Below are 26,065 nucleotides of genomic sequence, written 5' to 3' on the forward strand. Positions count from 1 at the left end.
AGCCCAGCTAAACATGTCATGCGTAATTTATGGGTAGCAGGCAGAGAATTAACCTTTGCGTGCACATATTTGGCCCAGATGAAAACCGGGCTGGATGGCAGCCCCAGGGGCAGGGATGCGGGATCTCTTGGGAGAAACCGTGGCTCCCATCGGATGGACTCGCATCTCCCCCCGACAAAGGTCGTTAAGTTGTAAGTACACTTCCACGCACCTGTTTCTTTTATCCGCCACCACCACCACCACCCCCCTTCTTTCTTTCTCTTTCTTTCTCTTAGGCTGCCAAGTGGGAAGCTGGCAGTGCTGACAGTGTCCGCAGAGCCCAGGGAAGGGCTCCTCGCAGCTGGGCTGCAGCTGCAACCTCCCGCTTTCCCTCTAGCTCGAGATGGTGTGTGATAGGAAACCATCCAGCGTGCTGAGCCGGCCCAAGCGTTCTCTCACTTCCTCCTTCAGCCATGTACAGCCCCGAAAGAACACGAACAATGCAGAGCAGCAGACCAGCGCGAGCAAACTGTGAAAATGGAAACTTACCTCTCACATTTTTTTTTCAGAGGCAGCCCGACTGCCGAGCGAGTGCCCAAGGCATTGTGGGAGTCATGATTCCAAGAGGCCCGCGATTTAAAATTGAACTTGTCAGTTCCCGGTCACGGGAGCATTGTGAGCGCCACAACTCATTCAGCTGCAGTGAAAAGACTGTTGCATGTCGCTGTGCAGCCTCTTATCGCCGAGGTCTGGTTTCCGCTGCTGCTGCGCGGCCCCTCCCCCGCCGGCCCAGCCCCACCAGGAAGCCCTGGGCGGACTCGTCGAGCCCCGGAACCCACGCGGCGGCGAAAAAAACGCTCTTCAACTTTCCGCCGCCCCTCGGCTCTGCTCCCCCGCCACCTCGTCGCCCCTCAACCAAACAAAGTCCGCTGGGGGTGGTCGTTGCCACCCGCCGACCGGCGCGGAGAGCAAAAGGAAACCCGAGCTGGAGCTGGCGAGGTGCATCCCCGCCGCCTCCCGGTGGTATCTTCCATCTTATACGTTCAGCATTATAACCTCCGAGCTATAGTGCAGAGAGGACGCACCGCTACTACTTTCTGCTCCTTCCGACTGGCTGAGCCGACAAATCGGTTCGTTGTTGAAAGAGGCCCGTGGATGGGACTTGGTAAGGCAGCCGGCAAGGTTAGACTGAAGGTGAGTCTCAAAATCAGGATAAAACAGTAGCAGCTGGTGGGGCTGCCGCGTTAAAATGCACCACACAGTTTTTGAACCTGATGGCCCACAGGCGGGAAAGACATCCGCACGACTGCCAGTGTGTATCTTTCTCCAGTAACAGGGTGTCCACGGTTTTGGAATTCCTTAGTAAAACTTACTGTCACACAAGCACGAACACTCACATACCGGCTTCCCATCTACTTTGTAAATAATATTTGGAATGTGAAATCCCCTTCCTTCCCAACTCTGCATTATATGATTTATAGAAAGAAGAACCCCCTCTTTCAACATAAAATATTCATTTTCTGAAATACTGTAATAGTCCAAGGCAAATAAGTCATATCATTGCTGGAACAAAGGAAACCACAGCCCCAAATCATAATTCACTGGGTGTCGTAAGATGGAACTTGCCTTCACTTTGAATAGAAAGAATCCTGGACTATCGTTATGTGATCAAGTTTTAGAGATTGGCGCGGGGCGGGGGCAGAACTTCCTTTGGATTTAGGGAATAACTTGTTCAATGACGATTCTAATTAAAAACATTTTTTTCCATGTTTTGGACACAGTTTAGGACCAAATGCTAGCTACTGTGCGATGTACTTCCTACAAGTTTGTTAGGCTGTGTTAGAGAGGGTGGGGACAGCTTCAGGAGGAGAAGGAAAAACATCATGAAAGGTGCTAAAATACAAAAATACTTCTAGAGGCATTAATAACAGACTTGCGATCTCGACCCTTGGCTAGGTCCACAAAACACTGAGTTAATATTGTGCACTGCTCCCTTCCAGAACAAAGAAATTAATTAGATGGTGCCACTTCTCAGTGTTAATCATTGAAAAGTACCCAAGTGCACACACAGTGGAAGCAAATTTAAAAGGAAACCGACACTTTCTCAGAGAACAGGGATGGGCATTCTCTGCCAATTGGTAGCTACCCCAAGCTATGAGGACTTCTTTTCTTCTAATTCAGCATTCATTTCAACAACTACATCAAGTGCCTGCTATGCCAGAGATTCAAGAATGGATAACACAGAGTTCCTACCCTCAAGGATAATACCTCTACCAAGGAAGAGGCTACTGAAGAGAAAAATAAACCAATTAATTCCACCTGAAGGATAAATGCTAAAATGATGAAGGCAAGCCCAAGATGGGCCTGAGTAGATTCAAGAAGGCTTCCTGGAAGAGTGACTTTAACAGGTCCCTTGAAAGGTGTGTAGTAATTAGCAAGATAAAGGGAATTGAGTCCAGGTCCACTGGAGAAAAGAGCCTGGCAAATACAGTGGACCTGCCAGTCTTTCTGTTAGAAGTGCAAGCCGGATACTTATAGGAGAGTGGCAGCAAATGAGCTAAAAGTAGGTCTGTGTTAATCCAAGGGTCACAACTTTACTCTGAAAACTGTGATGATCTAGATGAGTTTACACAGCAAGGAGATAGGTGAAATTTGGACTTGCATTTCAGAAAGATCCTGTAGCAGCAGCTTGGAGGGTGAATGGGAGTGTAGGGTGGAGGCCGATGGAAGAAGGGTGAATGGGTGTGGACAGACTGGAAAAATGACTCATGCAGGGAATGAGGAAGGGAGGAGACTCCCAAGTCCCTGGCTAAGCCTACTGGATTGTTTGCTACTTGCTTTTTAATTTCTCCAGTTTGCCTCCATTCTCCTTGACAGTAGACCTTGACTTCTAAGCTGGGCCACCTATGCCTGTGCCGGCAGCTGGGTGCCCTCACTGGCTTCCACGTGCCTCTCCTCAGAATGTCCAGTGAACCGCTGAGGGCTAATCCTGGTTGTAGGAACTTATTTTCAATTGTTCTCAGACCCTTGCAGACTTCCAGGTTAGAGCTTTGGTGTTCTTCTTTCATGTGGGTTAGAAAATTCGCTGTTGGGAGCAACATGGTGAAAAACAAGACTTTGAACCTGTGTGGTGCAAGAGTGGAAATTATTTTTCCACTTCAGCACTGGAGGAGGGGAGACGTTCTGGGAACAAAAGAAAAATTGAAGCCGAGACAAATTTTCTGCTCCACTGAACAGAATACAAAGAAATACAAGAAAGACCCTTGAATGTTAGAAACAGTAGAATAAACATCCTAGTAAATGACAAAGAAGAGAGGAAAAAATGTTATTTCACATAAGAAAACTCATACAAAACAATGGTCAACCTAGGACTCCAAAGTGAGTCAAAATAAATGATGATATAAAACTTCATTGCCACTGGTTTAGCTTAATTTATTATCATTGATAATACTATAACATGAATAATGACATGTAACATTTTGAAGCAGTGCAGCAAACACCAGATCATATGTTAAAAATATTAAATCATGTTGCCAGCTTTCAACTACCAGTGGCATTCTAACCACATTTCAAATTGTGGAAATTATTAAAAAATCATTATAGTAATAAAAAGTAAATAGTTCCCATTTATAATACCAATCATATTCCCTCAGTGCTAGGATAGCATTATGGTTTCTCTTCTATGAAGTGTAGTGTTCATAGTTCATAGGCTCATGAGTAAGTATATCTATAAGTATAAAAAGAATGTCATTTGTGGGTGGAGAGGGAAATTATAGAAAACAATTTCAGATGAAATAAAACTACATTTTCAGATAAAGGAAAGAATATTCACTGCAGTTTCCTGAAATATTTCAGACCATTCAAGTCTTAATTATACCAATGAATCCCAATAGAAATACAGTTAAGGAATATGGTTTTCAGAGATAACATCAGCTACCTGGTTTACAATAACACAGATAAAGGAAATGGTAGCATTTATCTTTTTCATTCAAATGAGAGTCTTTATGGCACTGTGTAAGCGTGTGTGTGTGTGTGTGTGTGTGTGTGTGTGTGTGAACTGTATCTTTCTTGTCCTACACACCACATTTCTTTTTTTACATCTTTATTGGAGTATAATTGCTTTACAATGGTGTGTTAGCTTCTGCTTTATAACAAAGTGAATCAGTTATACATATACATATGTTCCCGTATCTCTTCCCTCTTGCGTCTCCCTCCCTCCCACCCTCCCTATCCCACCCCTCCAGGCGGTCACAAAGCACCTAGCTGATCTCCCTGTGCTATGCGGCTGCTTCCCACTAGCTATCTACCTTACGTTTGATAGTGTATATATATCCATGCCACTCTCTCGCTTTGTCACAGTTTACCCTTCCCCCTCCCCATATCCTCAAATCCATTCTCTAGTAGATCTGTGTCTTTATTCCTTACACACCACATTTATAGCTCAGTAAGCTCTCACTGCTGTCCAAATATTTGCCTTTTCTGCCCCTCCCCCAACAAATCATCTAAATGAAAATATCCCAAGGTATGCTTCTTAAAACTCGAAATATGAAAAGGTCTTGAATCACAGATCTAGGAATACTGTTATTATACCAGAGTAAAAAGAATCCATTACAAGATAGTGTCAAAACTGGGACCCAAATTCAGGCCCCATGATTTTTGACCCATGTTTAAATATAGATGGTTAAGAGAAGAAGCTGCTGGAAGGCAGTGAAGAATTGGAAACACTTTCGTATGATGAATCTATTTTAAGTACATGCATTAAATGTATCTCCATTCAGTTTCACAGCAGGGAAGGGGGTGGAAGCATTCTTCTGAAGCCTGGATTCAAACTTGTTCAGATATCTGAACAAATATACTTAATAGAATTGTGTGAATTTAGTTTATCTAAATTTAGTTTAGGACCTTTATATATTTCACATATCAAGTAAGTTTTTAAAATTATGCCTAGTATTTAAATATAAATAATATATATTCTATTGTGTGTATATATAGTATGTTATATAATAGAACATATTGCATATATAATATATATACCACTTAATGTACAAAACACATAAATGTAAAAATATATAAAACCAATATATTTGTCTTAAAATGTTTATAAAGATTAAAACTGAGTTAAAATATTAATTTTATCATGCATTTTTCAATTAACCTATTTTACCTAAAAGTTGAATCTAAATCTTCATTATAATCATTTTAGTATCTAGAAATAGGGAAATAGAAAGCAAATACGTTTCAGAATTAAAGGTTTAGAACCACAGAATTTTAGTAGAGAATGGACATTAGAGCCCATCTGGCCCTGTTCCCTTATTAGACCAGAAAATACTGTATAAGTAAATTGGAACCATGACAGAGAAGAGCTAGCATCAATGTCTTCTGATTCAGGCCATTTATTTTCATCATTTTCTTAAAGACACTAGGACAACAAGAATATAGGCATAAGTGCTCCCCAAGTTTAATGTGAAGAAGAGCCACATTAGATTTCTAGGAATATAATTCTTTCCTCCTCTATTTCTTCCTTGTTTTTTCTTTTTTTCTCCTTTCCATTTTTCCATCCTTCCTTCCTTCCTTCCTTACAGAAAACACATTCACACAATGCCTCTGTTTCACAAATGTTCATGGAGTATCCACTGTGTTAAGTAAGTCCTGTTCTAGGCAGTATGGTTACAGAAATGAACGACACATCCCAATCACTTCCTTCAAGGAGTTTACAGTCTCTTAGAGGGAGACAGGCACTAAACAAGTAAAGAATAAATATGTAGAAAAAGATAAATATCTGAGGCAATTTCAGATGGAGGTAAGTACTATGAAGTAAAAGAAAGCAGGTTGAGGGGAAAAGGAGGGGAGGCTGTGTTTGTTAAACAGGATAGTTGGTCAAGGATTGAGATGGTCAGAAGTAGGCAGAGCCGTGGGAACTGTAGGTCTAGAACCTTGAATCCTGAGCTCATGCTAGGGCTGGAAATCCCATGACTGATAAAAAACGAATGGGATACCTAACCTCAAGGAGTTTACAGTCCAGTGAGAGAATCGATGAATCTTAATAAAATTAATCACACTCAAAATGCAAAGCTCCAATCATGATAATTTTGCTCAGCGGGAACCATTGACATGTTTGGTTATATTGGAGTTGGGGGGGCCAGTATAATTGGCACAGGATCCAGATTTGCTTTTCACGGAGATAACTAGATTATACTTGACTGCTGTGTACAGGAGCCTGATAGTCTAATCGCAGAACGGAACACAGGCGATACACCGCCGCTGAGAAGGAGAGCAAACCAGAAGAGTGGGCTCTGGCCAGGACAGCAAAGGCAGCAAATGGCTGAAGACCTGAGAGAAGAGAGTGATTTAGTTGCCTATAGCAGTGAGATACAGTAAACATTAGAATCTTCCATCTCAGAGCTGAAGAGAATCCATAAGATGACCAGCTCCAGGCCTTGAGAGAAGTGAAATGTGTGTGTGTGTGTGTGTGTGTGTGTATGTGTGTGCGTGAGAAAGAGAGATTTATTTCTTCCCTCAAGTCAACACAGGATAGAAAACTCAAAATTTCTGAAGACAGAACATTTTCATAAAATTCAGCAGTGATTCCAGTTCCCAGAAATAGACACTGATAATATTAGTTTACTTATTTCCAGGTTTTCCTCAACACATTTTTTTACACAATTGTTATTGTACTACATGTACAATTTTCTGCTGTTTTTTTCCCCACTTCACCTCATAATATAACTTTATAAAGCAAATAATATCTCCATGTCATTCATATTCATTAATAATCCTCATTTGTCACATAAAGTAACAGAGACTGGAGAATTGACCCCTGACCAAAACCTCACAGTTAATAAGGGGTCAAGCCTCCTGCCCCACAGTGCAGCATTTCTGAGCCTACGTCCCAGATCCTGAAGTCATGTGTCTAATGTGTAATACATTTCTATACATTCTTATCTAGGATATACACACTGTCTTCTAATACAGACTGTCATTAAGGAAAAGAAAATGTACACTAATGGTCTTTTAATAAGTAAAAATGTTACAAGAATAATTATGAAACAGATACCAGAAGGTCAAAATGGACATATTACCTATATTATGTTACCTTACAATATATAATTACATGTAATATTGTGAAATATTTTCTACCATCTCATAAAATGGTGTGCTGTGGTTTAGCAGAGAGTCTCCTTGTAATCTTTTAAAAACAGTATCTATTAGATCTAACAGTATAAATGTTATAGTGTAACTATCTTATGGACTGTAATCCAAACATTTCTACATGTTAACTCTGTTCTATGTAGAATAAAAGCATCTGGAAAATGTGGCCATTGCCTCATTTCTTCCTAAATGCAAAAAAAAAAAAAAATTGAAATTGTCAATAGCAAGGTTGATTTTTCTTTTTCTAAACATCCACTGTATCTGTCTACTCATTTATTTCTGAAGTTCCTTTCTTTTGGCTTCTATGATATTCCACATCCTTTTTTCTTCTCATTCCTTTGTGTGGGTTTTCTCTCTCTGGATGTTTTGTCGGCATCTCTTATTCCTGCTTCCCCTTCTGTTTCCAGAAATTACCTTCAGACCATGTTTCAAGTGATGTCCTAAAGCAGGGGTCCCCAACCCCTGGGCCACGGACCAGTACCTGTCCATGGCCTGTTAGGAACCTGGCCGCACAGCAGGAGGTGAGTGGCAGGCGAGCGAGTGAAGCTTCTTCTGTATTTACAGCCGCTCCCCATCGCTCGCATTACCGCCTGAGCTCCGCCTCCTGTCAGATCGGTGGTGGCATTAGATTCTCATAGGAGTGTGAACCCTACTGTGAACTGCGCATGTGAGGGGTCTAGGTTGCGCGCTCCTTATGAGAATCTAATGCCTGATGATCTGAGGTGGAGCTGAGGCGGTGATGCTAGCGCTGGGGAGCGGCTGCAAATACAGATTATCATTAGCAGAGAGGTTTGACTGCACAAACACCATAATAAATCCGTTGCTTACAGACTCATATCAAAACCCTATCAGTGAGTAGCAAGTAAAAAGAAGCTCAGGGCCCCCACTGATTCTGCATTATGGTGAGTTGTATAATTATTTCATTATATATTTCATTATATATTACAATGTAATTGTATAATATATATATTATTAAAATGTAATAATAATAGGAATAAAGGGCAGAATAAATGTAATGCTCTTGAATCATTCTGAAAAACCATCGCCCCTCCACCCCTCCCCGGCCTGTGGAAAAATTATCTTCCACAAAATCAGTCCCTGGTGCCAAAAAGGTTGGGGAGTGCTGTCCTAAAGGGACTTCTGAATAAGAACAACTTTTGTCACATGAATAAATGGTGGGAGCTTCGTATACACATCTTTTTTCTCTTCTTCCCTCTTTGCCTTGTTCAGTAGTGTGGGAACTAAGCAGTACGGTCATAAATTAATTCTAATGTCTTAATGTAGGCATCAGGGTGCACCCGGCTGCTCCTTGATTCATTCAACAGATATTTACTGAGCATTACGTCTCAAGAGTTAAACGGCACTGGGGACATGGAAATTAAGATCTCTTCGAGGTGCTCACAGTCTAATCTAGTAGAGGGGGATAGACCTAGGGAAAAAACCCCTGCACATTTGGAAAAGAGTGTAGCAAGTGAAATAATTCAGTTAAACCCATGTGCCAAGCAGATGGCAAAGAGGATAGGGCTGGGCAAGGCCTTGCTCCTCATAGACTCCCAACCAGCCGGCAAATGGTATAATTACCTGGCACATGTTAAGTGCTTGACGGCAGAAAGAAAGACACCGACAAGTCAGGAAGAGCCATTAGACAGACAAGCGACCTGACAGTAGGAACACTTTAACAAATCATTGCCCTAGCAACGTGAGGGGAAGTTTTTCTTATTTTTCATGCTGCCATTATGTAAAGCCTACTGAGTGTCAAGTCTAGTTCCCAGACGCTGTGGCTGCAGACAGGCAGGCTTCCTCACCCTGCCCTCAAAAAACTCCAGGCCGCCCTTGCAGCCCTTGCAACTCTCTCTCTCTCTCCTTGTTTCCCCCAGACCTTCAATAGTAAATCCCCAACTAGGTGATAGGAGATTATCTGATTAAAGTCATTCACACTAAGGCGAGAATGAGGCTTAATCCTTCAAAAGTGTTTGCTCTGACAAAAGGATAGCTTGTTAACCCTAATGAACTGCTAATAGGCAGAAGTTAGAGGGCTCTATGGATCTCTCCTCCTCACTTTCCCAGACTCCCCCAACCCCACGTCCTTGGCTTTCTATTTCCCCTCCTGAAATAAGGGAAACTGGCGAATTCAGCAATATGATGGATTCCTATTACACACATTATCTCTTTGAACCCTCACAAGAGACGTGTGAGATAGCATTTGTGAGGCCCTCCTAGAAATGAGGAGACTGAAACTAGGGCAGTGGTTCTTGACTTTGGCTACATTTTGGATCTATAGAGTGCAACCGTCTATCTCTGGGTTGCAATTAAATCAGAATTTCTGGGAGTGGCACCCAAGCACCAATTTTTTTTTTTAATATCCTCAAGGTTTTTATTTATTTATTTTTGGCTGCGTTAGGTCTTTGTTGATGTGTGTGGGCTCTCTCTAGTTGCGGTGAGCAGGGGCTAACTCTTCGTTGTGGTGCGCGGGCTTCTCATTGCAGCGGCTTCTCTTGTTGTGGAGCACGGGCTCTGGGTGCGTGGGCTTCAGTAGTTGTGGCACGTGGGCTCAGTAGTTGTGGCATGCGGGCTCCAGAGCGCAGGCTCAGTAGTTGTGGTGCACGGGCTTAGCTGCTCTGTGGCATGTGGGATCTTCCCGGACCAGAGCTCGAACCCGTGCCCCCTGCATTGGCAGGAGGATTCTTAACGACTGCACCACCAGGGAAGTCCCCACCAATATTTTTTTTAAGTTTCTCAGATGATCCCGCTATACAGCCAAGGTTTCCTACTGCTGAGCTAGAGTTTATGAAATAAAATCCCTCAGAATCAGTGGCAATGTATGGACCTGCTCTGTTCCCTCCCCTTGGCAAGTTTGTCTGGCACAATAGAAACAGTGTTCTCTGCAGGAAACATTATCTCAAATTGAGTTTAGGTTTGCCCACATGCATGTAGAAATGCAGGAGACAGGCTAGTTGTGGGGAGGTTAGATGCTGTGGCACCTTTGTCATGCACCTGGTTGGACATGATGCTCCTTAGGCCACCAAAATATGTCTCACTTTGTACCACGTAAGCATCAGTGACCTGTGGGCTTAAAAACAATCTAGAGAAACAATCAAGCCCACACAGAGGATAATCCTACATGTTCTGTAAGGCTTAGGTTGCTGTTTGCTTCAAATTCTATACCCTGCCTCTTTCTAAGAAATTGTGATCATGAGCACAGTTGAGAATGACATCAGGGCCTCTGAGTATCCTGGGCCACTTCCTTTTGGGTTTATTTATATCAGACTAAAGAAAAAAATATATATTCTAGAATATATACATATATGTATATGCATACCTATATATGAAAATGTTATATGAATATATACATATATATGTATATATATACTTTTTAGAAATAAAAAGTCTTTGGCAAATTTTAGTATGTTTTACAAATTCACTCAACAAACTAACATAGTTAAATCATAAATACAAATAAATTAATAGGACATTTCTCATTTGAATCTCATTTGCGGGTAATGTTACAAGTCTTAATTTACTGTCTTTGTGAATGTGCCGTCAGCCAGAATGTGGCTCTCCTGGCCACACCTGGCTGGACTCAAATGCCTGTATTTCTGTCACCGGCTTAGCAATGAGTAACTGCTGACAGGACCTGATCCCATCTAGCCTTCTCAGTAATTTATGTATTTCTAGACAATGTTGAACATTCTTCTCCCTTTCAAACTTTTCTGGCCGTAGGCCACCAGCTCACTGGTAACTGCTGCATTTTTCCCTCTAAGTCGTTTTGCTGTCAACTTTCCTATCTGGTCCACAAATAGTCACTGAGCACCTGGCATAATTCTGGACTTTCCTGGAATCTGAGGCTACAGGGTGTGTAACACTGGACCCCAAGCCTCTTGAAACATACAGTCCCACAGGGGCAATAGATATGAAATAATAAGTAATTATAATCAATTAAGTAAACAATACAAATTTGCAAAGTGTAGTGAAAGGGAAGGAAAAACATGTGAATAGGTGAATCTAAACTCAAAAGACAGACAATTATTATTTTTATGATCTCCCCTTTATTTCACTGAATTCAAACATCTGAAATTATAGCTCTGTGAGAGCCATCACAGTACTTAAACTACACATCTACACTGCTTGAATTCCTCCTCATTTGTAAGACAGAATTCTATTACTGGTTGTGTGAAACAGTGACTTTATTTCTGTTAAGATGAAGGGTGTCCACCACACAGCCCCCGAGGGCAAGGTTTAAAGAAATCTCTGACTGATCATTACTACTCTGCCCTTGCTGTGTTCTTTGGTGTTTACTTTCATTCATTTCCTGGGTTTAATCTTTTAAGGCTATGACATCTACAGACAAAGCCAGCTTCTCTCTCACACTTTTGGAGAGTATAGTATGTCAGCTTTTGAATTAATATATGAAAATCCACTTGTATTATCTTTGTTTTTGTCAAAGTTACAGGACTTTTTTATCCTTGTTTCTGATGTAAAAATTTTCTTTACTATTGCTGGATATAAAAGGTAATATGTGCTTATTTTAAACAATGTATCAAGTGCCTTTGATAGGAGTTTATTAATTCTGTTCAGGTGCCACCGTAAAGATGTTTATGCATGATTATTCTAGACTAGCAATAGAGTGGTGATGTACAACTCCTACCCACATGCTTACTCCCATGCACAATGTAACTTCCTTCCACAGCTTCAAGACGCCCACGTTCCTGCAAAAAAAAGCACTTTCCTACCTGTCATTTAGTCTTTACAATTAAATAAAGAAAAAAGTAACTGTATAAAAGAGGCTGGCCACCCAGAGCCTCTCTTTTCATAAAGTCTTTCTTCTCTAAAGATACTCTAAATTACAGACTTAGCCAGAACAGTTTTTCTCCTTGTGATGACTTTGAAGTCTGTTTATTCTTACAATATACTGGTAGGTCTTTCTTGGAAGAAGCTGTAAACACTTCGTCAGGTCCCTAAATACTGAAAACTCTACATGGTCCCTGGGAAGTTAACTCAGATTAGACTTAAGCTTGTAGAAAAGGGCACATTTGTCACCAAATATCCAATTTATGTGAGGCACCCAAATTATCAGGAAAACGGAGTACATGGATGACACCTGGCACACATTTGTTTATCTTCCTTACCATGATGGAAGAAGACAACTGAAGTAAGTCCATTTCATTTATGACTAACTTACTGGGTGACTAAAGGGAACACACTGTCTACTTTGGGGTTATTGGCAACAGGTATATACATGCCAAATATGACACATGGGCCAGTTTCCACTGGCAACAGTCACGGCTGCTGCCACCTTGCCCCTCTGCCTGTGCTGTTGCATGCTCTTGAAACAAGGCATATCCGTCTCCCCAGCCTCGTGCAATGACCTGTGTTTGCACCACACTCTTTAGAAGAACCAGGTTAAACAACGGGGGGTAATTTTTCCAAAGCTGCTGCTCTGCCCATGACCTTGGCTCCTGTGAGATAAAAGAGTCTTTGGAGTCTACTAGACATGAGATTCTGGACAGTCTCTCCAAGTCTCAGTTTCCTGTGAACTTAAAACGTCTACCTCATAAAAGTGTGCTGATGAATGACTTCATGAGAATTAACCTAACATGAGTGAGGCATTTGATAAGTTATAGCTACTGTTATTATTTTAAGTGGATAGTAATTACAAATTTAAAAATCTAGAATATTTAAAGAACAAGCTCAGTTTAAACTTCAAGTCTCTTCAAAATATGGTGATTAAAATCACATTACAACTTTAAGAAATTTACAGCTATTTTTCACAAAATGAAAAGACAGCTCCTCTTACAGTTTTTTGAATAGACAGGTAGGATGTAATTAAAAAGGGAATCCCAGATGTTCCCTGGAATGATAAACAGGCACTTGAGAAACATCTCTCTTAATTGGCCAGTGAACAGCTTTCATTTGTCCAACTTTCCCCACCCACTTTACAAGGGGAATCATAAGAAGGACAAGCCAAGCCAAGCAAAAGGCATCTACCACTTTAGGGACTTCCCTCGTGGCGCAGTGGTTGAGAATCTGCCTGCTAATGCAGGGGACACGGGTTCGAGCCCTGGTCTGGGAAGATCCCACATGCCACGGAGCAACTGTGCCCGTGAGCCACAACTACTGAGCCTGCGCGTCTGGAGCCTGTGCTCCGCAACAAGAGAGGCCGCGATAGTGAGAGGCCCGCGCACCGCGATGAAGAGTGGCCCCCGCTTGCCACAACTAGAGACAGCCCTCGCACAGAAACGAAGACCCAACACAGCCAGAAAAATAAATAAATAAACAAATGTGGGGTTTAAAAAAAAAAAGAGAAAAAAGAATCCACCTGCCAATGCAGGGGACAAGGGTTCGAACACTGGTCCGAGAAGATCCCACCTGCCACGGAGCAGCTAAGCCCGTGTGCCACAACTACTGAGCCTGCACTCTAGAGCCCGTGAGCCACAACTACTGAGCTCGCGTGCTGCAACTCCTGAAGCTCGTGTGCCTAGAGCCCGTGCTCCGCAACCAGAGAAGCCACCGCAATGAGAAGCCTGTGCACCGCAAGGAAGAGTAGCCCCCTCTCACCGCACCTAGAGAAAGCCCGCGCGCAGCAATGAAGACCCAACGCAGCCATAAAAAAAATAAATAAATAGAGTTTAAATTAAAAAGAAAAAAGACATCTACCACTTTAAAGAACAGTTTATATGCACAGTTGCATGGAAACCACTTCCTTTGGAACCGTGCGTGAAATTGTGATTTTTTTTTTTAACCCAGTCAAAGCTGTTGCCACAGGATAAAAATTTCGTTGTCTACTTGCTTCTTTTAAGTAACTCTAGTCAAGAGATCCTTTCAGACATAGCTTCCCCTTTTTCAGATTTTACTCCTACCTCCCTGAAAAAAATATATCTCTCAACTTCATCAGAACGAACATGCTCAGAACTCTATGAGGAGAAAATAATGATTATGTGTTGCTAAGTACTATTTAGTAACAAAGGCTTGGACCACAGGAATGATGACATCACCCGCAGAAAGAGGAACATTTACACTTTTGAAAGAGATTCTTTTCCAACATGATGGGTCACCGTCAGAAGAACAAAGCCAAATAAGGCAGGAGGAGAGTCTGCTTGGCCTGGAGAAAGCATTCTTAGCATCCAATTCTGGACAACTATCCGCCCCAAGTTAACTAAATAGAGTCACACCCCAAGCCCACGTGTTCTTTCTGTGCTTCCCTCCTGAATCTTGTTCACGTCAGCAAATATGTACTATTCTTATTGCAGAAAACCTGCAACTCCATAGTTTCAGTAGCTTTGCTTCTTGGTTAAACTGCCCAACTATGGTACGTGGCAGGTCAGAGAGTGGCTTCATGTTTCAGGACTGGTCTCTAATATTCACACACTGCAGATATTCATGCATTTATTCCCTCATGCACTTGGGAACCACACACCATCTCACACTTTGCATTAATCCAAGAACATGGTCAGTCATCACACCCACATATTTACGTTATAGGATGGAATGCACTGCTTAAATAGCACATAAGTCATTTGCACCCCTCCACACTTCTCAAAACTGGTAGCATAATGGTTTTCTATTCAGGCATTGTCAGGAGTACTCAAAAGTTAGCTTCTGACTCCTACAGTATGATGTCTGCCTGCCTTGGGGAAATAATGATTGTGTTCCTCTCCACCCCACCCATTGCCATCCTTCTAGGACATACTCAGCTCAAGGTCAGAAGTAGATTTTTTTCTTTGTCAGCTCTTAACCCAAACCAGACAGAGAAGCAGCCATACTAGTTGTAATTCATTTCTTAAGTATAGGGGGAGGCCAATCGTTCTTAAATATTGAGTTTGTTTACTCCATTAAAAAAAAAAAGAATATGTCCTTTTCAGTAAGCTAGCTTATATTCCCTTCCCAAATCATACTCCACCTCCCACCTCCCTCAAAAAAGTTGTGTCCAACTAACTCTAGGATTTAAGTGGTAGTAATTGGGTCATTTAGAGCTCTTGGGATAATAAAAATAAATCAGAGGAAATTTATAATTACCATGGAAAATGCAAAGTAAGTTACTACTACTTAGAAGAGGAACAGGTTGATATTGCAAGGGTCCCTATCATCACTGGCACTGTGATTTAGGAAGAATAAACAAAGGAACATCTGTTGTCTCCAGGCACCGGAAAACAGCCTTTTCTCTAGTCTTTTCTGCTTTAGATCCATGCAGAAACGAAGGTACCTAATGACCCCATTACCAGACATCAGTGAACCTATCTTCAATGACCACGATTGGGGTCAGTTAGTCCATGGCAATCTTGCTGAAAAATCTTAAGTTGACAAATTTAAATGATATTTGAGACCTTTTCACTTTTATCAAACGTCACACCTATTATGGAAATGAAAAGGCAAGAAAATGTAGTTAACCTCTGAAGGTAAACTTAGCTTATCTGAAATTTATCTAAATATAATAATTTATCTCCTAAGAAAGCTTTTGACCTATGTAGTAATTCCTGCTTCTCTTCAAACAACAGCCTTTCCTGGCCTGTGTTAAACATAGATAATGAATGGGTCATTCATGTACTCCTCTACCCAATACACACATGTGCATGTCCTTGCAAATATTTGCTCACACTGTACAACTCCTTTCCTTGGCCTACAACGTAGGTTCCCTGGCCCTTTGTCCACCTCAGTTCTCCTTAGCTTCATCTTCCACTTCCCTCCGAGGACTGGACTCTTTCTGCTTCTCAGATATGCAGATATGCCAAACTCATTCCTGCCTCTGCACTTGCCCTTGCCCGTTACTCTTCCTGGGCCACTCTTCCCAGAGTCCATGGTTCTCTCAGCCTTCTCATCATTCAGGTCTTGGCTTAAATATTACACGTTCAGAGAGGCCACCTCGGGAGGCCAGCTGTCTCTCTGTCCTTCTACTTTGCTTAATTTTCTTTGTGATGCTACCCTCATCTGAAATTCCCTTTTAAAAAATTTACTCGTCTATTGGTTTACTCATTGTCTCTCCCCGCTAGACTGAAGGGTAGAATGTTGAGTGTAGAATCTTGGTCCTGTCCATCACTGTTCCCCCAGCATCTAGAACAGTGCTCAGTGCATGATGCTTGATGTAGGAATACATGAATAAACACACTTCCAAATGAAAACAGAGTCTTCTCACAAGAATTAAAAATCTTCTCTTCACATAACCCACTTCCTGAGAAGAACCACAAGGTCAGGGTCACCAAATACCTCGTGTGGGAGGACCGTAAAATAGAAAAAAAGTTACCCAATATTAAATTCATGTGATATTAACATTTTTTTAGTTCTTTGAAACTTTTCTGAAATTTTCCAAAAAATTTATTATCCCTTTTCTACCGATTAAATGTTGATGGTTCAACTTTAAAGCTGATTCCTTCAGGAAGCCTGTGCCATCACTATACCCAGAAGTATAGCTTTCAATTATTTTGACGTCGCAAAAGGCATATAATATATCTTATATATTTTTCATACTGGGTCTCAAAATCCACTTCTTTTAATATTTCATCTACTAGATTGTAAGATTTCTGAGGCAGGGATTATACCACATAGTCTATAAATTTCTAACAGTATCTAAGCCACAGCTCTGCCTACCTTGCTTCTCAGTAAATAAGTAGTAGAGGCAGTATAATACCATGATAAAGACCCAGCTTAGAGAAAGACACACCAAGATCAGTTTTGTGACCATTATCAAGCTACCTCTCTCTGAAGCTCTCTCTCTTTTTTCTCTTAAATCTGTAAAGTGGGAATAATAGTACTAATTTTACAGTGTTGGTGAGGGTATTAAATTACTCATGGGAAGCACCTGAAATACAATAATATTTTTAAATGGTACTAAAAAATAGTACTGAAAAGTGACATACAATGTTACTAAAAACTGGTGCTAAACGTGTAATAAAGCTATTATCAGCATCATCACCACCACTGTTATTTGGAGCCTAATAATCTCAAGAACCAAGTTTTATGTTTATAACCTTAAACTTGACATTTTGCACAGGCAAAAAAAAAAAAAAAAAAAACAAAACCCATAACAGTTTTCCTAGAGTAGCTTTATAATCCACTTCAAGACCAAAAATAGAACCAGGAAATAATTACAAAACAATATGTGAATTGCATGCATAGCCATGAGGACGGCACAGCAGATGGTTCATCAAGAAAGTATTCTGGAAGGAGATTGCTCTTCCATCTGGCCTGAAGAAAGCAATGAACCCTAACTGGCCAAGAAGAACGGGCGCATGTTTTTCTTGGTGGTGAGGGCATGGGCAGAAAAAGTGTAGAAGCCATGGGGCAGCAATGCACAGCAACTGCCCCTCTGGATTCTAAGAGGGTAGCAGCAGCCGCTGTGAACTCATCTCTTTTTAGCTCAGTGGAAAAAAGCCAACACACACAAAAAAGAGAACTTCTTGGTCCATTTGTTGTCTCCAGGGACTACTTTTTTGTTTCAGTTCCTTTCACTCAATGGTAACAGAAGTATCCCCACCTGACAATTGCATGGCAGTTTAGAGCACTATCATAACCTTGGCTTCTTCCAGACAACCTTGGGAGATAGCTGTTATTTTCTTATTTTTTATTTTTTTTGTTTTATGCGGGCCTCTCACTGTTGTGGCCTCTCCCGCTGCGGAGCACAGGCTCCGGACGCGCAGGCTCAGCGGCCATGGCTCACCCCAGCCGCTCCGCGGCATGCGGGATCTTCCCGGACCGGGGCACGACCCCGTGTCCCCTGCATCGGCAGGCGGACTCTCAACCACTGCGCCACCAGGGAAGCCCAGCTCTTATTTTTATTATGCCTGTACATGAGGCTTAGAAACATCAAAGCCTTTTGCTTAATGATTTATTTGTGTACCTACTATACTCCATGCAGTGTTCTAGATAACTGAGGATATATCATGAACAAAACAGACCAAATCCCTACCCTCATGGAACTTACATTCTAGTGGGAGGAACAGACAATAAATAATTGAATAAAGAAATAAAGATGAATATTTTATTTAGTATTAAGTGCTATCTAGAAAATTTAAATGGGAAAAAGGATAGAGAGTGACTGGGATAGGGACACTACAATAAAATCTTCGGTTGGTTATGGAAGACAACCCTTTGGAGGAACAAACATTTGAGCAGAGGTCTGAATAAAGAATGATTGTGTCACAATAATACATGTGGGAAGAGCATGCCATGAAAAGAGAAGGAAGAGCATGTGCAAAGTCCCTGAGTCAGAAATGAGGTTAAGATACCCTAGGAGCAAAATGAAGAGTGGAGTCAGAGCATAATGAGTGAAGGGATGAGAAGTAGGATATGAAGGAGGAGATGTAGGTGGAGGACAGGACATATAAACTATCAGGAAAAATGTGAATTTTATCCCAATTAAAATAGGAAACCATTGAAGAATTTTGAGCAGCGAGTTATATGATATGATTTATGTTTTAAAGAGTCATGCTGGCAAGGATGCATGGGTAGAAAAAGCGAAATTTCTCAGGAGGCTAGAACAAGATCAGAGATGCCTTCAACAGAGATGACAGTGTCTCACATGGTGCTCAAGATGGCAGAAGGGGTAAGCCTGATCAGTGCTGGGATATATTTTGGAAAAATATTTTAACAGACTTGCTGATAAGTAGGATGTAGGTGAGGCAAAGAAAGAAATTAATGATGCTTTTGACCTAGATAACTGAGTATAAGATGGTACCATTTACTGACCAAAGAAAATTGGGGACGGAGCAGAGAAGGGCAGGAAATGAGGAGATTTTTTTTTTTTTTTTGGACCTGTTGACTTTGACATATCTGTTAATACCTGAGTGAAGAAGTTTAATAATCACTTTGAGGTATGAATCCAGAAGTTGGCAGAAAGTTAAGGAGGTATGGATTTTTTTAAATTTAAAGGTATGGGACTAGATATCTGGAGAGGGAAGACAAGTAACTTATCTAAGATCCAAAGTCAGTAAGTGACAGAATTGAATTTGAACATGAATCTTTTGACATAGACCCACTTGCTCTTGCTGCCACAAATATTAGAATGTATTCATAGTTATAAGCACTGGAGTAGAATATGGGGAAGGGCTGGGGGCAGGAACATTCTAGAATCACTTATATTGAAGGGTGAGAATTTTTCCCGATGTTTATGGACTACACAAATTCATGGTTACTTCTTATCTTACTTTCTTTTCTAATTATTTTTTGTAAATGTGGTGATATATATACAATTAACTTTAAAAAAATCTCTGGAATGATAAACCCATAAGGTTGGCCAAGTACTACAGATATCTACTTTCTCATCTGAAATGGTCACTTTTTGCAATACGCAAGAGAATAACTGACTTTAGACTAAACGTAGACTGCACAGAATTGAAATATAAAGATAAAAGTTCAACCAGCAACTCGAATAGGTATTTCTGAATTGTATCATAACATTTGAATTAGGTTGTATCAAGCTTGTTTAATAGAAATGTCCCCAGGCAAGTAGCAATTCATCTCCATGGCTTAAAAAAAAAAAAAGATTAAATCAATTCAAAAAATAAAATAAAAGCAAAAAGAATGCAAAGGAGGAAAACTTAAAACTGGAAACAAACTGAAACAAATGAATCTAATTGTATTTTAAATGAATATTATAACCCTGACTGAAAAGGAAAAGAAGAGAGAGTGAGGGATGGAGGGAAAGAGGAAGGAAGGAAGGAAAATTTATCCATCCAGTAATTTACAAATACACTATTTGGTTGGGTATGGGTGTGGGGGAGAGAAGTGCACACAAACTCTGCCCTCTTTTTCAGTAGGTTTGTTTATTGTAGTAGTGGTTTTGGTAAAACAATTTAGAAATTATTTTAGAGATGTATCATAGGGTTGAGTGCACGAGTAAGCATGTTGATGTTAGGATCCAGGGCTCACACTGTGGAAGGAGGAGCACACAAATATGGAATAGGGAAGGGCAAGAAAGAACCCTACAGGGAGAGATTGGAATTGGAGCTATCAGATGAACTCATGATGTCCAAAAGAGAGGTGTGTGTATACAAAAGTTTTTATGCATAAGCATTTGTGAATGCATACTTTTGTGTTTATGTCTCTACATATGTATGTGCATTAACATATTTCTCCTGAAAGAGTCAAGAGGCAAAAATATTCAGTGGCAGTGGATATGCTACGCATCCAGATCTGAGCCTCTAACACCGTTCCCCACTAAAGGAGATGAGAAATGAATGATTCCAGGGGTGAAACAGGATGGGTACCAGACCAGCCTACAACATCTTCTTCTGCCAGAAAGTACTCACTAACATGATGGGGAGGTGCCACAGAGGCATCAGAAGTCAGAAAGAGAGGGCTCCATTGGCTAAATAGGGACCGTTTGAGCACCAAAATAATTAAAGCAGTAATGAATTATAACCATTGAAAAGACAGAAATTCATGAGTTCACACCAGTAACAGACACATAAATTAATAATTAAATAAATGGGAGAGAAGAGAGCTCTTTTGCTTAGAATGCGCAAGACTGACGAAAATGTGCAGGGAGTGCTGGAGTTGGAAAATCATCATTTGGTAACCATTATAGTACAGATTGCATCAGATGAGAACACCAGTTAATGCGAAGCCCAGCTGGAAATTTTTTCACTAGGAGCCTTCCTAATAAAATGGAGAAATTAAGCAATACCTTGACTAGGTGGCCAAAATTAACACTCCCAGTGTGGGACAGATGAGCATCATGTGCCTCTAGATGTGATAGCATGAGAGGAACAGTATCACCTATATGTGCAGTATTCTAGCAGAAAATGCATAACCACAATCTAACCATGAAAAAATGTCAAATACAAAATGAGGAACTTGATGTTAAAAAGAATAGAAAAAAGAGTAGGTGGATAAACTGTATTCTTTAAAATTTTCAATTCCATAAAAGACAAGAAATAGTGTGGAAATATTCCAGATTAAGGAAGGCTAAAGAGACATTATAACTAAATGTGATTCATGACTCTAGACTGAGTTCTTTACTGGAAGGGGAAATATTATAAAGGGTGTTGTTAGATAAATAGCAAAATCGTAATATGAACAAATATGAGATTAAAGTATTGTATCCATGTAAATTTATGAAGTAGATAATTATATGTAACTGTTAAATAAGAGACTTCTATTTTCAGTAATTACACACTGAAGTAAAGGGTCATGTTGTTTGTAATGTGCCCTCAAGTGGTTCAGGAAAAAAAATGGAGGTAGAAAGATAGAAAGAAAGAATGAGAGCAAATTATAAAGCAAATGGGGTAAAATATTAAGATTAAGCAAACCTGGGTAAGAGTATGTGGGAGTTCATTATACCATTTTTATTTTTACAACTTTTTTGAGCTTGAAATTATTTCTAAATAAAAAAAACTTTTAAGTAAATGAAGTATAACAAGCATTTCTAGTGAGCATTTTAAAAAGTCCACTGCCATCAGCTATCTGATTTTATTTTACTCAGAAAGCCGCCTAATTGCACAGAGAATGTTTTTGCCTTTCCTCTAATTCAGATCTGTTCACCAACACAGGAAAAGAATAAATGTATCTCCTTATATTTTTTCTTATAAAAAGGAAAAATAAATTGAACTAAGTTATACTTAAAGAAAAATTCTACTAAGTTTATTTTCAGAATCAGAACTGGTGATGTTTTTGCAGATCATATTACTATTTACATCAATAAGAAGAATTTTGAGAATGTGATAATGACTACATACATAAAAAACTAAAGGCTTATGATGAAATATCTGTAAAATAGAATAATAGATTTTCTTTAAATTTGGATTTTAAAATCCAAATTTAGCATTTTCCTCAATAATACTGAAAAATTAAAACTTATTTCTTGTACACGCATGGAATAATGAAAACATAAAGCTAAAAGCAACTTGGAAAACATCAAATCTAACTGCCTGATTTTAGTTCATGTAAAATAATAAAAAATATCAATGATGTCAGGTAAGTGTTGGAAATATAACAATAATGCTCAAAAAACAAATTATTTGCATTTTAAATATTTTAAAAATTAGCAGTTTAAAAAAATTTTTATTGGAGTATAGTTGATTTACAATAAATTAGCAGTGTATTTATTTTCTACAGTGCAGATGTGTAAATTAGACTGCACTTAACATATTGTTTTAAATGGGAATACTCAGAAGTATAAAAGGACTTGCCTTTATTCTTTATATTTACGGAAATTATTTCTTATATGGAAATGAGACTCATATTCTATCTCACAGACAACCCAGAGTTCCACAGTGCATATTTTTGGGAAAACAAGAACTTTCCGACTTATTTAGCACATATTTTTATTAATAAAATAAATATGAATAGGCTACATGTGGCACTTCTTTGGAAGTCACATACATTAAAAATTAATAGAAGATCAACAGATGTAGGTGGACACAAATTTGCTTTTAAAATGCTGAAAGACCCACGTTACCTAGATTTAGAGTATTTTTGTTTCTGAATTTAAAACACTGCGTCCTTCTTAGTCTGCGCTTAAGCCATAATCTTTCTTTCAGGCAACAAACTTTCTTGTCTTTGCTTTTTTTTTTGCAAATGGGGAAATAGCCAAAAGGAGGGAAAGCAAAACAAACAACAAAGAAATGTTTCAGTGTTTCAAAAGTTCTTTTGCAAATCCAGTTATTTATGTCGAAAACAAATAACGTTGTTTCAAAGTAAAATTATTATTTGAAAGATGATATATTTGGGTGGGATAGAGCCCTCTGTTAGCAGCATTCTCTTCTACAGGTGGGCAGTTTTGGGAAGTTCATACTGCGAAAGAGGACACAGCCAGGGAACTGTGAGATTAGCTGGATCAACCCTGGGTCTCCATAGTCTAACAGATCTCCAGCAAGATCACCCACAGGTCACATAGTCAACCGTGTCTTATTAAGACAGGTATAAAATTTCACAATGCCATACAGCAGTCATCCAGTTTTAACTTTTATTAGATTCAATGAAAATTTATGTCTTAGATAGTGGGTCACATGAATGTAATCCTAACGAAACATAGTAAAATATGTGTCTATAGTGCAAAAGTCAAAATTTGTGTTTTCCAGAAATGAATTATTTACAATATTATATCTAATGTCACTTAAAACTTTTGGATGTGTGAGCAGGGTCTAAATGTTTGTTGTAATAACAGTATGTGAAATAAAAAGCCTATGCAATGCATCCAGCTGTTTTCCTAATAATGCCAAGAATATCCCCTTCAACAATCTATATGATTTATGCAAACACAGCCATATAGGCGCTAATTTTTTTCTGTAGATATAATTTTCTCAAAGGCAGAAAAAATTCTAAGCTTATTTTGCATAGTCTAGGACTAGACTGTTCATTCAGAGACTTTAGTAATTCTCAACAACATCAACACATCTGTCTTGCTGGCAAGATAGCATTTTCTCTACTTCTTTAGCCTTCATTTGTGGTTCTGAATTTGCAGCGGTGATCAATTTAGATTGTAATTTCCTTGGGTTATGTTTTCTCTTGGTTGTTATCAGTTATTCAGCATAATACCACACCCACAGCACTTAATAGCTCATGATGTCAAAATATCTCATACTTAAAATTCTGGACATTTAGAAATACTTCCATCATTTTTTAAAAGAGAGGGGCATTAAAAATGGTATTGTTGCAAATAACATAACGAAGTCCTGATGGAAGTAGTGTTTAACTAGTGTATGATACATAAAGATGAAGATGCACAATTTTAATGGATTTCTCAATACTAAAATGTTGATCTAGTTAAGGATGTCAAACTTTATACTTTCTGAATTTATAACACGAACAGTCTGTTTTTAACAGTCTGTTTTTCTTCTCCCTATAATCAAAAGACAGCAACTCTTGTTACAGCACATTGCATGAAAATAGTTTAAAAAAAAAAAAAAAAAAGCTTTTTTCCAGGTAATGTAGTAGAACCAGTATGACAGTACTGTTTACCAAAACAGTAAAAATTAAATCCATTAATTGATGGAACAATGTAGACTTTCTCTTTTGGAAGCCATGTGAGTATTCTAATTAAAAAGCAAACCAAATTAAGTAAGCATTCAAATTATTATTTGACTATATATATTATTTATATGTATGTGTATATAACTGCATTTTTCTTTTTAAAGATGTATTAAAATAAATTGTAATGTTTTGTCAAAGTACATAGAAACCAATTGTTTTTAAAAGGAGGATTTAAAAATTGCTATATAATGAATACAATTGTATAAAATTATATTAAATACAATTCCTATATAGTGAATACAATTGTATTAATACAATAAATTAATGTTAATATGTGTAAACATTACTCTAGATTAGAACAACAAGAAAAAATATTCTGCTGGATTTAGATTACTTTAGAATTTCTTAATGAGATCAGTTTCAGCTTAGTTTGACCTCCAGTTATGAATGCAAATGGTCTTACCTTGTTTTAGTTCTTGTTCCATTGCTAGGCATTAAACTGTAATTAATCTTATTAAGACAAACATGAATTTCTAAAATTAGATTTACTTATTTAAATTTTTAAATCATATCATCTACACTACAAACTGCTCCTAAAGTATTTACGTATCGCTGCAATGTGATGATAATGAAAAATAACACTGAAATGTCACATTTTAATTAATACAATATATTTTCACAGTGGGTAAACAAATGCAAGAATATCTTTTCCCTGTAAAACGTTCAACTAATAATATGCAAAATTAACAAGGCAATATATGTAGGAGAATTTACAAATGTTAGGAATTTGCTAGAGCTGGGGAAGAAAAAAGTTCTCAAAATTTATTATTAATATAAAAGTTCTTTTAGCACTAAACTGTGTACAAAATTATGAAAAAAAGAGAATGTTTTACTTTGTAGTTAAAATAATTCAGCTATCGATAAGAACTTTTAAAATTTCCAGCTTTTTAAACGCTGTATGAAGTTGAAACGTAAATTTACTAAACTTTTTCATTTGAAATATTGACTACTTACTTGAGAGAGGTATCGGTTTTATCTAACCTACTGTTATTAACCTACTGTTATAGAACTGTTATTCTATAAGTAGCAATCCAAATAAAATGAAAAATAACAAGTAACACTTTCTTCTTACCTCTATGTCTTATTTACAGTTGCTTGTTGAGCTGCTTAAATAGTTGAGTTAAACTATCAACACCTCAAAGAGCTCTGTTCTCTGCTCCGCTCTCTTCTCTAGACACATTTTTTTTCCCTCTGCAAAAGGATAGTCTACCAAAAGAGGAAGTTGTGAAACACCAGAGTCATTATGCTTTATAAATTCTATGGAGAACGGAAAATTATTCACAAAGCTTACACTTGAAATCATGGTAACAGGCTATAATTTATGTGTATACATACATAATTAATGTATACACATATTTATATGTGTAAGCAAATTTTAGAAAAGTTATTGAAATCTATACTTAAGTAATGCTCATTTACATGAGGAAACATTTCCTGTGTGACTAAATGATAATCATAGAGGAACAGAAAATACTGCTCTGTGTGGAAGAAAATTATCAAGCTGATACATGAGGAATAAACTTGTTTTTATAAGGCTAATTAATGTAAAGTCTTTAGAGTATGACCTAAATCCTAATCTGACTACAGATATTTTGTAAAAAGAAAAAGAAAAAAAAACTTCAATAAACGGGCATTTTCCTGGAATCTGAGTAGTGGTTTTTTACCTACAAGTCTTAAACTTCCTTTCCCATGAATAGTTGCCTGTTACATATAGATAAAGCATTGCAAAACTGAAACTGTTGCTTATTCATGAGCTATGGTCTCTCTCAACTTCAGCCACAAGAATAAAAAACAGGTGCAGATTCTGCAATGTTGAACATTTAACTGGTTAAGTTTCTAACAAGATGGGGCATTAATTAAAAATATCTATAGGACAGTAGGGACAATGTTTGAAAAGGACATAAAAACAGTTGAGCAACACAAATACTATTGCCAACTTCAAATAAAAAGAAATACTCATGTATATACTTCTCCC

General features: G+C 38.7%; 1 protein-coding gene and 1 pseudogene across 11 annotated transcripts in view; one reads left to right on the forward strand and one right to left on the reverse strand.

Annotated features, from left to right (window-relative positions):
- MBNL1 (muscleblind like splicing regulator 1) overlaps positions 1-25,280 on the reverse strand; it is a 202,082-nt gene extending 176,802 nt beyond the window's left edge. For 2 of the 11 annotated variants that reach the window (XM_030844628.3, XM_030844620.3), the window contains exon 1: positions 529-1,216. The gene's annotated coding sequence lies outside the window, so the exon portion shown is untranslated. Of the gene's footprint in view, positions 1-528; positions 1,232-25,162 lie in introns of those variants that run through there. The other 9 variants (XM_030844614.2, XM_030844634.2, XM_030844623.3 and 6 more) reach the window with 9 other exon arrangements.
- LOC132597267 (uncharacterized) lies at positions 599-7,294 on the forward strand (annotated as a pseudogene).
- Positions 25,281-26,065: the final 785 nt, after the last annotated feature.

This window comes from Globicephala melas, chromosome 4 (assembly GCF_963455315.2).
Source record: "Globicephala melas chromosome 4, mGloMel1.2, whole genome shotgun sequence".
In the NCBI taxonomy this organism is placed as follows: Eukaryota; Metazoa; Chordata; class Mammalia; order Artiodactyla; family Delphinidae; genus Globicephala; species Globicephala melas.